This window comes from Lepidochelys kempii, chromosome 7 (assembly GCF_965140285.1).
Source record: "Lepidochelys kempii isolate rLepKem1 chromosome 7, rLepKem1.hap1, whole genome shotgun sequence".
Lineage (NCBI taxonomy): Eukaryota > Metazoa > Chordata > Testudines > Cheloniidae > Lepidochelys > Lepidochelys kempii.
In genome coordinates this window covers 24,541,692-24,556,443 of record NC_136386.1, presented here as the reverse complement: position 1 = coordinate 24,556,443, position 14,752 = coordinate 24,541,692, and the positions used below count along the sequence as shown (strand labels likewise).

At 37.1% G+C, this 14,752-nt stretch overlaps 1 protein-coding gene across 5 annotated transcripts in view; it reads left to right on the top strand.

The window, feature by feature from the left end:
• The window catches only part of IP6K2 (inositol hexakisphosphate kinase 2), an 80,238-nt gene that overhangs the window by 48,246 nt on the left and 17,240 nt on the right, over positions 1–14,752 (top strand). Inside the window, exon 2 of one of the 5 annotated variants that reach the window (XM_073351431.2) lies at positions 10,265–10,406. The exons of the other annotated variants lie outside the window; for them this stretch is intronic. The gene's annotated coding sequence lies outside the window, so the exon portion shown is untranslated. The remainder of the gene's footprint in view (positions 1–10,264; positions 10,407–14,752) is intronic. 5 annotated transcript variants of the gene reach the window in all.

Sequence of the window (14,752 nt, the reverse complement as noted above, 5' to 3'; positions counted from 1 at the left end):
TAGTCATACACTGAATCACCATATAGTGATGGGTTTCAGAGTAACAGCCATGTTAGTCTGTATTCGCAAAAAGAAAAGGAGTACTTGTGGCACCTTAGAGACTAACCAATTTATTTGAGCGTGAGCTACAGCTCACTTCATCGGATGCATACTGTGGAAACACATATAGTGATGGGCTTTCTTCTTTTTCTTTGATACAGCAACCAAATATATTCCACGGTTATTTCAAAACCAGTATTTTAATAAACGAATCTTGTGTTCTTATCCTTTAAATAGTCCAGAAAAGCTTTGAGGAGAACTTCTCTAAAGAGGCAGGAGGCTTTTTTGGTGCCTTTTTCTTACGACAAACATTGAACATAAGAGGTAGTGTTTGGCTCAGGAGATTAAAATTAACGTGGGCATAAGATATTTTTTAGTTTAGAAAGCTTCAGACACCGTTTGATTTTGAAACTTGATTGATCTTATTCAGCAATTATGTAGCTATAAACCCACTGGAGAGCTGCTGCTAGGAATATGTGGGAGTTGTGTGCTGAATTTGAAGCTTAAAAAGAGAAACTAAAAAGAGGATCTTTGAACTGAGTCCACTCTTATATACTCATATAAAATGTATGGGCATTTTTGTTTCATATAATTTAGTTCTCACCCCATTTACAAAGTTATTTAAATTGAATATGTTGCCGCTTTAAAGTCAAACATATATATGTTACTTCTGTGTATCTTGCTTTGTTATATTTTGGAAGTATTAAAGTTGGAAACTGGTTAGGAATACATATGATGGGTAACACAATTTCCTCCCACACCAGTGGAGAGGAGAATTTCAAATTTATAAGACACCCATGTGCTAGAGGTTTTGAAAGCCCATTTTGTCTTATGGGTGTAATTCATAAAGTCAAAAAGTTTGTGGACTTGAAAATTGGATGTAGCAGTCCGTGAATTCCAGTGATGATTAAACCTGGTGAAAATCTAAACAAAAGGAGCTCTCAGCCATGCCTGTAGCTGTTCCATCACTTCACACTGACTCAACAGATATTCTGAGCTTCAGTGTGACTCTCAGAATGACAGTCCTAGAATCTTATTAGGTAGATGGAGACCCTTGAGCAGGGTTGAGGAGCACCACTCTAAAAAGAATTCCAGCAGCTGGGGTGAGACGTGAGCGTCCCACTAAGGCCCCTATGCCTAGACCTTGCTGTTGTACCTCCTTATTTTTGTATCTTCCTCTGCCCAGTAAATGTAACTTAAAAAAAGAAGCAAAAGCGTTTGTCTGAGATAGCCTTGGTATATTGGTTGAAGGGGCATGGGCAGCAAATGTCAGAAATGTTACTGTTCTGTGAATACACAGAAGGAAAATGTGTAGTCATTTTAACCCAAAAAAAAAAACTAATTTAACTAGGACATAGGAGCCCCAAAGGGATTTCATATCTAGAAGGGCAAGTTAAATAATAGTATTGGCTGTTTTTTACAGGTTTTTAAAATATTTTTTACACCATTATATTTAGGAACAAAAATATGTGTAGACAACATTAGTGACTAGGATAAGTAAGACAAGGCTTGTACAGAAAGAAGTGAGTTGCAGAAATTTATTGGAAACGAATATTAAACACCCAAATAACTTTTAAGTTATGATGGTGATTTCATATAGGCAAGTAGACCATTTATTTAAACAGGCCAGTTTTCTGTAAGGCCACATCTATGTTAATACTACGTTAGCATCTAGAGGATCCGGCCAAGACTGGGGTCCAAATTGTGATAGTTCTTACATGTAACATAGGATGTTCACCCTGTCTTGAAGAGTTAAATACAAGTGGTGGGAGGGGAAGTGGAGGCACAGAAAGGTGAAGTGGTTTGCCCAGTGTCACAGACAGGTAGTGGCAGAGCTCGGAATGGTATCCTGAATCACCATCTTATGGTCTGTCTGTCTGCTAGAACACACTACCTCCATTTTGTTGCCACTGGTTCACCTACACTTGTGGTAGCAGCAGTGGGAGTATTAATGGGCCCAGTGCTTTCCCACAAGCATTTTAACCACTGTTTCATCTAACCTTGGTAAGAACAGGTCTAGAATACACAGTGTCCGAAATCATAGCATCTTAGTTTAGCTTATAACAGTGAAATGGACTTGGTAGCTATCATGGGAAATTTTAGGAAAAACATCTTGGTGTACACAAGGTCTGAAGATACAGTTTTTGTTTCATTTAGTTGTAGTCCATTGTAATTAGTTGCAATCTTTAACATTAAGCCAAGATATAAATTAAATATTTTCAGGAGATTGTGAGAATTGATAGTGAAGTTCATCATCTGCATTTGATTTTTATTGCTTTCTCTCACGTATAACTTGTTCTGTAGCTAAGAATATGCTCACAAAATTCAATTATCTGATCAAAAGGTTAGAATATAGCAATATTTAAATGGTAATTCATTCTTTGTTGCAATGCTGTTAAAAGTGCTGCCTTGGTAATTCTACTATTTTCTTTAATTCTGAGTTAGGAATACAGTTTAGGAGATTGACGTTATACTACCTGTTGTTCTGTTCATAATGTTAGGGTAGGAGCAAAACAGTCTTGTGCTTCAGAGCCAAGGTGATTTGAGACTAATGACTATTGTGTTCCTGTTGATTATTGTGGCTAGAGTTTATCAGTATTTTTCCATTACATTTGATGAGTTTGCGCTAAATCAATTTTAAACAAACTGGCCCTTTCCAGGTTAGGCTGTGTGATTTTTTCGTTCATGTGCAGAGGAACAATGGAATAAAAATCCCACTAATTTAGTTCATTCACTTGTCCGTTGTTTCATTTGCTGATGGTTAGTTTGTCTCTATTGGCAAAAGGGTGTGATTGGTATCTAGGCAACCCAAGTCCTGCTAAGCATCTCTGCAACCTGCTTGAAGAGATTAAAATTTTCCATTGCAGGGGAAGAGGATTTTTCCTTTGTACTGGAATTCCTTCATCTGGCTTGCTGTTTTCTGTTCAAGGTTAATGTATTTTTGTAACTATGCAGGAACCATCTGTAAAATACACGATATAACCACTTAATTACAATAATTTTTCTGTTAATAGTTTTAAGGTATGATTAGATGTATATTACAGATTTTAGTTAGAAACATCTCATCAGAATTTTTTGTCAGGGAATTTTTGTTAATAGAGGAAAAGCACTTCATTTTTCTTCGTTTAAAAATTGGTCCCTCTGTCCTATTCTGTTACAAAAATACAATTATCAAGAGACAGCACGATATGTTTAACACCAGTGGACATCTATTGTAATGTGCTTTGGGAGCTAGGTACCACTTTTGTTTGCCAGACAGTGATTTAAAATTCACTACACATCTTGAAAGCGGAAGAAAACAAGGTTTGCTAAAATTAAAACCCTATTAAATGTCTGTAGTCAGGTGCTAGCTACGTGTCTCTGGAGGCATTGAGTTGACGGCTTAACCACTTAAGTTTTTTTTTAACTTCCTGTTTCGTGCAGCAATGGGTTTTTATGTCATGAGTATGTCTAGTTGTGTTAGAAAGATTGGGGTGGATCTAATGTGATAACACTAATCCTCAGAATGGATGTGGGCAGTACTCTTGCTTTGTAAATAGATGTAGATGGATTATTATCCTAGATGTTTACTACATTTATCTTTATTTAATAAGCTAAAAGACCTTAAGAACTTCTAGCTTAAGAAGCATCAAAACTGCACAAGCTAGTAAAGCATGTTTGTTCATATTGTTTAATTTTTTATTTTAAAAAGTGCTATTCAAATCAGTAATGGCCTTCAGAGCCAGTTATCTGAATAGAGGAAAGTTCATCCTTTCACAGAAATAAAGTAGGTTTCAGAGTGGTAGCCGTGTTAGTCTGTATCAGCAAAAACAACGAGGAGTCCTTGTGGCACTTTAGAGACAAACAAATTTATTTGGGCATAAGCTTTTGTGGGCTAAAACCCACTTCATCAGATGCATGGAGTAGAAAATACAGTAGAGACTGTATTTTCCACTCCATGCATCTGATGAAGTGGGTTTTAGCCCACAAAAGCTTATGCTCAAAGAAATAAAACAGTTGTCATTTTGTGCTAGTCTGCATTTCAAGCTGGAAAGTTCAGGTCTGTTCAGTAGACTGACACTGATTTTTCTTCCAGTCTCAATTTCTTCATGGTCAGGATATAACACACAAAAGAGTCATTTTGGTTAAAGAGAAAAGACCAGGCAGTTTAAATTTTTTATAAGACAGCGACACAAGATTTGCTGCTTGTAGTCTGGTAGATGGAAGAAGTAGATACATTATAATAGTGGTTACATAGATTTTTAGGTAGCTTTTTAGCTAATATGGAGCATCTCAGTCTCTCCTCTGGCCTCCTTGCCTGTCATCCACTCTGTCCAAAATTCTGCTTCTTCTCATGCTGCTTATTGGTTTCCTGATTTGCCACTTCAAATACAAGTTCCTTTGCCTCATCTTCAGGGCCTTACATCATCTTCCCTCTCTGCTCTAACTTCCTCCTAGCTAACTTTCCACTTCCTGCCCTCATCCCAATTCTTTTAGGTTGCGTCTGGTCTATACTTAAAATTTAGCTCAACATACCTGTGGGTGTAAAAGGTCCACCCCCAAGAGTGCTGTAGCTATGTTGACCTAATTCCTTGTGTAAATGCAGTTAAATCAAAGGAAGAATGCTTCCGTTGACCTCACTATCATCACTTGGGGAGGTGGAGTTCCTACAGCAATGGAAAAACTGCTTCCATGATTGTAGGGGTGCATCTACGCTATGGGTCATGACCTGTGGTGTAGATATAGATATAGACTATATAGTCAGTTTTACTTGTCTTCATCTCCTTTGTATGCTCTCTGCTTTGAGCATTTCTGTTGTGATGACTCCATAATGAATGGTCTCTCTTGCGAGATATCTTCTCTCTTTTAAATCCTTCCTCTTTAAACAGCCCATTCTCATCATTAATAATCCTAGCATACGCCCTCTCCTGATCTTGTGTTTAGACTATACATTTGTCAGAGAACCTTTTTTTGTCAAGTGCTGTGTATGCTGATTAAATGGGTTTTAAGAACTTTTTAAAAATTGAGCTATTAGGACTTTTCTTCTTCCTTAGAGCAATGTCTCCTATTGCAATCTCTTTTATACAGTCCTCAGTCTCATTCTGTGGCTCACATGACTGAGAACCAGCCTATATAGCATATATAATGATTAAAATCAGACTTTTAAAAAATAAGCTTCCTCCACCACCACCACATTTACATTGCTAAAAATATCCAGGATATTTAACTTTTTAGCTTTATTAAGCCTTCTACCAACTAGAATTTGTCATTTTTCCTATGTTCAATTTTAGTCTGTTTTCATTATACATAGAGGAACTTGACCAGAATACTTAAGTAGCTATGCAGTAGTATGATGCAGAAAGCTTTTACAGCATCTGAGGTTTTTCAGGAAGTGTGGGTGAATCTCTGTTTCATGCTCGTTTGAAAAAAAGGACTTTCTTTTAGCAATTGCTCCTGTTTTGTGTTTGTATCAGTTCCAAATGTACAGTAAATCGTCTATGCTCTATTTGAGATATTTAGACGGTATTGTGGTCACAGATTTTCATTATGACATCAATCAGATTAACACAGCTCCTGGGTACAAAGGTGAGAAATACTATTGCTGACAAACTGCTTACCTGCTTGTTTTATGTTTTCTGAGGCCGTGTCTATATGAGAAAGTTGCATCAGTTTAACGTAAGTTGTTATTTTAAACTGATTTAGTTGAATTGGTGACAAAGGCTATATTCCTATTTTGGTTTAAACCAGGCTTAGGTCGGTTTAGTTTAAGCTAAATTGAAATAAGGTACTCTTAAACCTAAACAAGCGTGTCTATGCAGGGATTTACAGTCGTTTAACATCACACCTTGAGGGTATGTCTTCACTACCAAAGTTGAAGCGTTGCTGTGGCAGCACTTTAACATGGCTGTGTAGTCTCAGCACCAGTGCTGGGAGAGAGCTCTCCCACTGCTGTAAAAACCCATCCCCACGAGGGTGCACTGTCTACGCTGCCACTTTACATTTTTTTCACACCCCTGAGCGAGAAAGTTTCAGCGCTGTAAAGTGGCAGTGTAGACTAAGCCTAAGTTTACACTGGTGCACTTTTCTTGTGTAGACATGGTCTAGGACTCAAACCTGTGAAGAAAGCAAAGTCATCAAACTAAGGGTAACCTATATTGTCTGATGCTACTAGCATTAGTAGATACTATTGTTTCTTTATTTAAAAAGTGGGAAGCTTTTTAAACAAGTAGTTCCTGTTGTCTGATTCCTTGTTAAAGGTAACTTGCAAAGGATGTTTAAAAAACTGAATATATGCCTGTCTTTGTGTTGTGTTTTACAAAAAAATGCTCCCCCTCCTATTTTTTACCTCAGTTCCCCCACTTTGAATCTTTTTGTGATGATTATCATTTCACTAGATCTTCAGTCAGTCATAGTCTTCAAGGGTAGGAAAGGCCTGAATTTCTAAAGTGTAAAACAAACAGGAAGAAACCAGCAAACTTGGAAAAATAAAGACATGAAATAAATAAAAAACAAACGAACCCTTTCAGGCCTTTATTACACATCATAAAGAACCCAAAAAAGGCACTGGCCCAGTTTTTCACCTTGAAACTGTTAGGAGATTTGATTGAAGAAAGTTGCATTTTCCAAGATTTATGTTTATCCTAGAGTAAGTGATAGTTGGTACTTGGAACCCTGTTTTGAGAAAGCTGGTGATGTAAATTTAAGGTCACTTGTATTGGGTTTGTACTGTTTTATGTCTGCATTGCTTTTTTGTTTTAGCCATATAGTTGTCTCTTTCTCCTCCTGACATAGGCATTGGACTCAGTATGTCTTGTAATCAAAACCATTTGAAAGCATTAAAAAGGTAATTCAAATGTTGAAAATCTCTTGGGTTGTGCAGATCTGTGCAGAGTTAGACGTGTTCATTTTGAGTGAAAAGGTTGGAGAACCCCTGATTTGGCATTTCACTACTACTTTGAGAAATCTGCTGATTGGTATGGTTTTGGATTGATTAATGTTTATGTATTCGAATATCAGTTCAGCGTAAACATGACTTTATACACGGATGGAATGACTTGTTTACTTTGAGAATAGACTACTATCTTCTACTTAGATGTCATTTATGTGTACACTGGATTCCAGAGAGCAGATATTAGACCTGTCGTCCTTCCCTTGCTGTGAATGTGATCCTGTAGACTTTTATAGACAGGCTGTGCCTGCTGGTTTCAACTTGCACTTGCTAGATTGCTTACCTTGTTCTTGTTTCCATGCATGTAAAACTCTTCTTAACAGAATATAGAGGGAATTAAAGCCAGACAGAGTAATTAAGATAGTCATAGGTCTTCTGAAGTTGTGGCTCACGAAAGCTTATGCTCAAATAAATTTGTTAGTCTCTAAGGTGCCACAAGTACTCCTTTTCTTTTGTGAATATAGACTAACACGGCTGCTACTCTGAAACCTGAAAATAACCTGTAATCTTGAACATGGAAAATATTTGATCTCTTCCAGCCAACATCGTTTCAATAATTTGTTTGTCTGCATGCATGTGAGAATGTAATCCTGCAAATTAAAACAAAAATCTATGGTGAAATCCTAATCCCATTTAAATCATTGCCTTCAATAGGGACAAATTTTTACCTCAGTTCATGATGCTCATACAGAAATAAGTAATCTGCAAACCATGTTAGTAATGCTGGATTCTTTTCAAGCTTCAAGCCTTGGGGAATTTAATTTTCATTGATAGTGTTCTCAAAACTTTTCACCCAGTTCATATCTGGCCTGTGGTCTCAATTTAGTGAGTCAGTTTAAATCTGCCTTTTTCTATTCATAGTGGGCATGGCAAAGCTACAAGAGATGATGCAATTCTGCTAATCGCAGTTTTAGAATTGGACCAGAGGAGGGTCAGTTTTAATTTGCACTCCCAAGTGGGAGCTAAGCAGAATGATAGCAGTACTATAGCTCTTTAAAATAAAACTTAATCTGAGTCACTGATCTGCGCTTATGCAAATTATTCAGGGGGTAATTAAATAAATTGTGTAAAAAATTTGCTGTTCTTATTAGAGCTGATTTATGTTTGGTAACCTTATGTGCAGATGTTTAAAATGCCAGGAGGTGAATCTAGTGAAAAACATGAAATTCTCCTGTATAGAAGAGGGGAAACGTAGAAAATATTATTTTGAGGATTATTGTTCCCAAAATTCATGGTGTCATAATATTCTCCTTTAGAGAACTCTGTAGATGAATGTACAGTTTTATTGAGGGTTTAAATAACTTTGAAGCAGTTTATCCTTTTTACTTTAAAAAGCTTCTAAGAGCCAAGAGGTGCTTTCCCAGAATATCGAGTAGACGTGTAAATGAAATAAATTAAAGAGAACTATGCACAATTTGCTCAGAAAGTTAAAATTAAAAGGTAAAATCATGTTCCTATTCAAGACTGACCTCTAGCTGAAATTAGCATTTCTTCTGTCAAAATGCCCTTACACATAAACACTAAAACTGCATCATCTGCGGGGGCGGAATCCATATTCTTGGTCTCATTCCAGGCCATGAATGTCTTATTGGATATGGCTGTCCCCTGGCTGTGGAGAGGGAAGTAGCCTGTCAGCAACTTCCTCCTAGGGATTTTCAGTTCTTGTTTGGGTGGATGATGGGTCCTGCCAATGGCTTTTTGCCCGTGAAGTCCTATTGGACCCTCAGTTTGAATAAAGTAAACTTCGCCACCTTTGCTTGTAGTGCAGAAATGCTGATTGCTATTGTGATATATTTCTGGTAAAAAGTAACACATCATACAGGCATAATATTGATGTGGTCATCCCTCATCAGATGGGCTAATTATAACAAAATAATTATTTTCAAGTGCATTTTGGAGTTCAGGTGATGGGCCCTGCCACTGTGGACCATCAGGTTGCTACTCAGGTGGTTTCACATTGCTGTTTGAATCTCATGACCTAGTTTACAGAATAGAATAGGTGAACTTCTTGGCAATTCTGGTGGATATGTTATTGACCATGTATGGTGCCCGGGAAAGCCAGCCTCTCAACACAAAAGGATGAAAAGTGTGGAATAAGTCAAATATAAAGCTTTGTGTATGTAATACATATTAGTAATGCTGTAGAGAAGAAAAAACAAGACCACCTTGATATAATTTGATTGGAAAAGTTCATTATTGAACAGTATTTAATTAGAGAAAATTTTGTGGTTGTGACAGGGAAAGAATTAGACCATCACCTGCTTTTATATTTTACTTGAATCACAGAAGAGACAAGTACCGTAGAAAAATGTTTTCCAGTCAGATTGCACAGTATCACTAATTAAGAAATTTTGCTTACGAGACGCCCTTTTCTATTCTGCCTCTATTTATCCTGATCTGATCTGCTGTGGCTGGGAAAGATTTCATAAGAGATTGGTCTCCCTCCCCACTTCAGTGCACTGGCTGTTATGCATAATAAATGCAACTCCTGTTGACTCAGGGCAGCTGTTTTCCTATGCATTCAACTATATTTTGAAAGCTCTTAAGAGGATCCTTGTTTTTTGAAATATTGATGGCTCACTGTGATGTTTTTGAAAAAGAGTACTAGTGGCACATTAGAGACTAACCAATTTATTTGAGCAGAAGCTTTCGTGAGCTACAGCTCACTTCATCGGATGCATTCAGTGGAAAATACAGTGAGGAGATTTATATACACACAGAACATGAAAAAATGGGTGTTATCATACACACTGTAAGGAGAGTGATCACTTAAGATGAGCTATTACCAGTGCGGGGGGGGGGGGGGGGGAGGGACGGGGACCTTTTGTAGTGATAATCAAGGTGGGCCATTTCCAGCAGTTAACAGGAATGTCTGAGGAATGGTAGGGGGTGTAATAGCTCATCTTAAGTGATCACTCTCCTTACAGTGTGTATGATAACACTCATTTTTTCATGTTCTGTGTGTATATAAATCTCCTCACTGTATTTTCCACTGAATGCATCCGATGAAGTGAGCTGTAGCTCACAAAAGCTTATGCTCAAATAAATTAGTTAGTCTCTAAGGTGCCACTAGTACTCCTTTTCTTTTTGCGAATACAGACTAACACGGCTGCTACTCTGAAACCTGTATTGCTTTTGTAACCTTTGAAAGAGGTTCCTAACACAGGTCTCAACTAACTGTTGAACTACTGTTGAATTTTCCCCATTTAAGGGGAAATGTTACTTTTTAAAAATAAGACCTTTGTTTAACTATAGTTGCTAGTGAGCTTTTACTTAGGGCTTGTTTACACTTACCAGGGGTTCAATGCGTGGCAATTGATGCATCAGCGGTTGATTTAGCGGCTCTCCCATCAACTCCTATACGCCACCTGAACGAGAAGCACAAGGGGAGTAGACGGGAGAGCATCTCCAGTTGACATTGCGTAGTATGGACCCCGCGGTAAGTAGATCTAAGTACGTCGACTTCAGCTACGTTATTCACATAGCTGAAGTTGCATAACTTAGATGGATCCCCCCCCTGTAGTGTAGACAAGGCCTTAGAAAGCTGTGTTTCTGGAAGCTACCTGAAGGTGGAGAGTGTTTGGGAAGCCAAAACTGTAGTTTTTATCTTATGTCAGCCTTGGAGCAGTTTATCAAAGTAAGGATGGTTGAAATTATTTTTGCGCAAAAATTTGAGCCAATTTTCATTTCACTTTTATTCTTTCTCCCCCTTTTTAATTTCTCTTTATCCCTTCCCCCTTTTTATGTAACTGGAAAAGTATGTGTGTTGGGCAGTTGTTACAAGAAAAACTTTCCCCTTTTTTTCCCACTGGGTGCGGGGGAAGGGGAGGAGAGGAGAGGGGTTTGAATAGGAGGAAAGTTTTTAATTATTTAAAAAAAAAAAAAAGGGGCAAGGGGAAAGGTGAGGGGGAAAGCTGAAAAATCAAACCAGATCCTTTTTCTTCATTTGAAAAAAATTAAATGTCAACAAACAAAAAAAATTTTTGAAAAATATTCAGACAGCTATTAGAAAATGCTATGAGTGCATTATCATAATTGTAGAATCTCATTAAAATGTTGTACACACCAACAGTTTAAAATGCATACAGTACGTGCTCAAGGGAGAGGACAGGAGGTTGGTCACAGCCTTGGCAGAAATTTCTGACTTTAATCAAAGAAAGTTGTACCTTTGTGGACAACAATGTGTGCTGCTGCCAAAAGAGCCTTTGTTAAACTGTTGTTGACTTGCAATTGAATTTAGGGCAGGAACAGATACCTGATGTATCCTCTAAACAATTTGCTATTTCCATTAAAAATGTATGAGTAGGTAGCAGTATTACACTAAGGTGACATGCTTAGCACTGGTTGTTGCCTTAAATGCATTTAATATAGTTTCTAAGGTGCACCCTTGGTACATAACCAGTCATGAACCTTATGGATAGCTCATCGGAGTGCAGGCTCACTCTGCCATGATACATCAGAAATAGGTGTTAGAGGATGAGGAAACCTTTATTTTAAATTGTAATTAATCACAAAAAGGAGACATGAATACCCCTTTCTTTAAATTGCCTTTGTATGTGACAAGTGGCTGCAGAAAACTATGTATATTGCTCTTGTTCATTACAAGCCACACATTATTAGGTTATGTGTTGATGGATTTCAGTCACTTGTCTTTCTACAATAAAAGAACACTTGTGGTTTACATGTATTTATAAAAACTTAATTTAAGCTGGGATTTTCAAAGGAGCCTGTGGAGTTATGCATCCAAATCACATTGGAAGTGAGTAGGATTTGGGCACCTAATTCCCTTAGGCTCCTTTGAAAATCCTCTCCTAAACTTAAAGTATTTATCTCCTTAAAATATGTGCTGAGACCCAGATGTGGAAGAGCAAGAAAAACATTAGGATTAGGGGGTTGTGAACTGAATATGAGTAAGAAAAAATTCTTAGTCAAAACAATGTAGCTGTTGGACAGAACTTCATAAAAAATCTTCCTGTGGGGAAATGACTAATTAGCATAATGAAGCTCTTGATACCAAAGCATGTTTTACAGCCCTTAAGTTTGAATTCATGAATTTATTTTTTGTCCAAAGGTGAAAATTGCAGAGATCACTGTGGCTTATCATGAGTATTAGATCTAATAGAATTTTATTTATTTTGACTTAGTGGACATGTTTCTATAGCAGCGTTTATTTACAAAGTTTAGCAATTTGTATAACGTTAACCAGGACTGGCTTATTGTAGAATTAAAGATTCACTCAACGCTGTATATTCAAAAATGGTAGCAACTATTCTGTCACTTTTGTTGGGAATAAAAAAAATGAAAAACAAATTAAAAGCTAATCTCAGAGAGAGGCTCCTTGTTTGAGATCCCTGCTGATTGTCCTGGAGACTTCAACACCATGAACTCACATTAACCTCTCAGTCTGTTTTAACCACTGGAAAGTAGCCCACTCCCAAATTTTTCAGAGCTTGAATGTTTTCTTAAGCAGTGGATCTGAGTTCTAGCTGTTATCTTATATTCTATACTGAAACTGTCTCTAATTAGCCATTCATATACACCATTAGTTTCTATATATATACATTCATGAGTCTCCTGCAGAAGTCAGCCATTTAAATCATCCTTCTAAAAATAGTTTTCTTGTAGAGATATTTCTCAGTTGAAATTATGTAACTGTTCAGTACTTTAACCAAACACTTCATTTCTTTGTCAAAAGATTATTTTTTTCATATCTTTTGGATGGAATTTTTAGGAACTAGTGCCCCAAACAGATTTTTTTGGTCCTCTTCCAAGAAGTTCAAGTAGTTTAGAATACAAGATTTAGGGTCTTTAGTTACTATGGCAGTTATGTTCTTGGAAAAGAAATTAATTTTTCCAGGTATTATGTAACTCAAGAGCTGCATGGATCAGATGCATGTGTTCTTGTCTGAGCAGGAAAAGCTCTGTAACCTCTCTAACTTGGTTTTGTTTCACTAAAGAGGAAAAATAGATTTACTAAAAAATAGAACTCAGTCATTTCTCTTTGGTATTTTATGTGTATAGGAAACAAGGTGTAAAATGATTTAGACCAAGTTGGATGCTCGTATTCTCAATATCTGAAAAGGCTACTTGGTGAGGCGATGGGTAAGCTCCAGGCAGCAGCAGCTTACTGTTACACATTGGTGAAATTAGTGGTTTTTTTGTTTTTGTTTTGTAGGTTTGTGTTTCATAATCTCCTCACAAACTGAATTAATATACTAGAGTTATTCAGGTTACCTTAGGGAATTTTTTAAAAGTATTTTGGGCATACCTCCAGAAGAGGGCCAGGGAAATTACACTCCTGTTAAATGGAAATAGAACTGGGTTAGAGAAGACAGGAATTGTGGTGTTTTCATGGAGGTGGGTAATAAAGCAAATGTTATAACATCAGATATGTCTTATAATTGTGTCCAACATTATGTACTATGATACCTATATCTGGTAATTCCTAGGAAGCAGTGGCATTTACAGTTGCACTCAGAAAGTCCTTACATTCTTGCCAGTCATTCGAGTGAGGAAGGATAAATGTAGCTGTCTTATTACCCACATAGACTTTTGTTTTATCAAAACTGTTGTTAGTGGCAACTGCTTTGGATGGTATAATTTGTTTTTTTTTTAAATGTCTTAATTCTGACACAGAAAGCTACTGCTAGTCTATTGCTGGATCAGGTTGTATGTAAAGGGTAATAAAAACTGGAATTTAGGGGTAGGGGAAGGTGTTCTTTGAAACGGGTAATTTTGCTGACTCGGGTAGAAAAAAGATCCCTTTAGTTGTCAAATTTGTCTTTAAAATACCTTTCTATCTACCTAATGTACTTATCTGGCCCCAATTACCATAGTATCTGAGTGCCTCACGATCTTTGATGTATTTATCACCACAGCATCCCTGTGAGGTAGAGAAGTGCAGTTATCCACTTTTTACAAAAAGAAAAGGAGTACTTGTGGCACCTTAGAGACGAACAAATTTATTTGAGCATAAGCTTTCATAAAAATAAATTTGTTCGTCTCTAAGGTGCCACAAGTACTCCTTTTTCTTTTTGTGAATACAGACTAACATGGCTGCTATTCTGAAACCATTTTTTACAGATACAGAAAGGCTGAGACTTGCCCAAGGCCACAAAGGAAGTCTATGGCAGAATAGGGACTTGAATCCAGGTCTCCCTAGTCCCAGGCTAGCTAGTGCTTTAACCACTGGACCATCTTTCCTCTCCTTTCAGTGACTGAAAGGAGAGAAAGTTCAAACAATTTGAACTTTGAATTCTCATCTTTAACATAAATAATTGGTATAGAAGCTTTCTTGCTTTAATTTCTTCAATGGATGTATGGATACTTTCTACCCACTGAACATCTGTGCAGTTTTGTGTGATATAAGAATTCAAGAGTAGCTTTCTCCTCTGGAAGGACTAATATTAAAGATAATCACGGTTCGTTTTTAGCCAATTGCCTCCCTGGCAGTTAATTCATTAGGGCCACTATTTGGTTAGTTTTCAGAGTAACAGCCGTGTTAGTCTGCATTCGCAAAATGAAAAGGAGTACTTGTGGCATCTTAGAGACTAACCAGTTTATCTAAGCATAAGCTTTCGTGAGCTACAGCTCACTTCATCGGATTCTTTCAGTTTGGGAGAGGGTGTTTAAAATAGTTTTGAAGAAATCTTGTGCGTAAATTTACATGTAGCTTAGGCCTGGATTTTCTTTGTTTATTTAAAAAGAATATAAGGGATCAAGATGAGCGGTCCTCAAACTCTTCCAGATAAAATGGGTTTATTATCTATCTTCCATAGCTGTGTA